The sequence below is a fragment of the Lycium ferocissimum genome, chromosome 7 (genome assembly GCF_029784015.1).
Source record: "Lycium ferocissimum isolate CSIRO_LF1 chromosome 7, AGI_CSIRO_Lferr_CH_V1, whole genome shotgun sequence".
NCBI classification, from domain to species: Eukaryota; Viridiplantae; Streptophyta; class Magnoliopsida; order Solanales; family Solanaceae; genus Lycium; species Lycium ferocissimum.
This window is the reverse complement of record NC_081348.1, coordinates 61,822,356-61,823,985: the sequence shown is the minus strand read 5'-3', so window position 1 is coordinate 61,823,985 and position 1,630 is coordinate 61,822,356.

Here is a 1,630-nt window from a genome sequence, read left to right as displayed (position 1 = left end):
TTAAAAAGATTTAACATCTTTCAATAAATCATGCATTAATATATGCTTAAGTGAATAAATTATGCAATGCAAAGTATAATTACCAGTAGTTGCATGGCAGTGAAAACTATACGATATCATAATAGTTGCGCGATAATATTTATAAGGTTTAAAAGTAAGTAAATGCTATTGTCTAATTATATAAAATAAATGCGACGCTTTACATAAGACGTAAATAGAAATGTTAAAAGCGACTATCGCGATTATAAATATTATGTGCTCATGATATGATGAAAAATAATAGCAATAATAATAATAATAATAATAATAATAATAATAATAATAATAATAATAATAATAATAATTAAGACGGAGATTATAATAATATTAATAATTATAATATTAAATGCTCAAAAGATAACAATAATGATAATAATAATAATAATAATAATAATAATAATAACAATAATAATAATAAATACAATATTGATAATAATAAAAATAATAATAATAATGATAATGATAATAATAATAATAATAATAATAATAATAATAATAAATATAATATTAATAATAATAATAATAATAACAATAATAATAATAATAATAATAATAATAATAATAATAATAATAATAATAATAATAATAATAATAATAATAATAATAATAATAATAGGTGATGACTATAGTTGGACAGTGGAAAACAACCGCATTAATAGAAAGCAAATAATTGTGGTAAAGTATACATAACTATTCGCAAATAAAAATTTCGGGAAAGGGGCGGGACAAAATAGGGTGTCAACAAGAAAAACAATAAATAAATATAAAATTACCTTTTGCAGCTTTTGCCTTGATCAAGAATGAACTTGCAAGCCCTTCCAACTCCCAAACTCAACCAAAACAAAACACAAACTAAATTTTTTAACTGAAGAGCAGATTTAAAAGCTCTAAAAAATACACTAAAATTTTAATTAATGCTTTTAACTTCAAATCTCAAGTATAAAGCTTTATTTTTTCCAGATTTAATCTGTTAAATCTTTCAAAACTAATTTTTTACCGTTTTCAACTTTTTTAAATCTCGAAAAAAAAATTTCCTTCTTTTCAAACTTCTTTTTCAACTTACTATGGGTTCTATTTATAGAAACCCCCAGCAAACAACCTTCCCTTTCCCGCCGGTGTGGGACAAAGATTCATCCTCAATATTAACACGGTGAAGGGCCAGATTTCAACAAAAAAAAAAAGTAATCAACAGCTAGAAATAAATGCAAACAACTGTAAAATGAAAGTTTTAAAGACAAATCACAAGGATTGTACCTTAAGGGTCTGTTTGAGACGAGTTTTTGAGCAAAAAATATGAGAAAAGGACGAAGCTTTTAATGCTTCGTCCTCTTCTCACCACCCGATGATGTCACCGTGCCAACGTCAACATGAAATGGTGATTTGACCCATCGAGTTGAGGGGGAAGGGGTAAAGGGGGTGAGAGGAGTAGGGGGCGGCTAGGGTTTCACCCTAGCCCCCTTAGGAAATAACAAATGAGCCCTCAGGTTTGTGCGTTATACTGAAGGGAGTATTATAATGTAACTTGGGTTGGGTTGGCCCTTTTGGGCTGGACCTGGTCCAGTATATATATATATATATATATATATATATA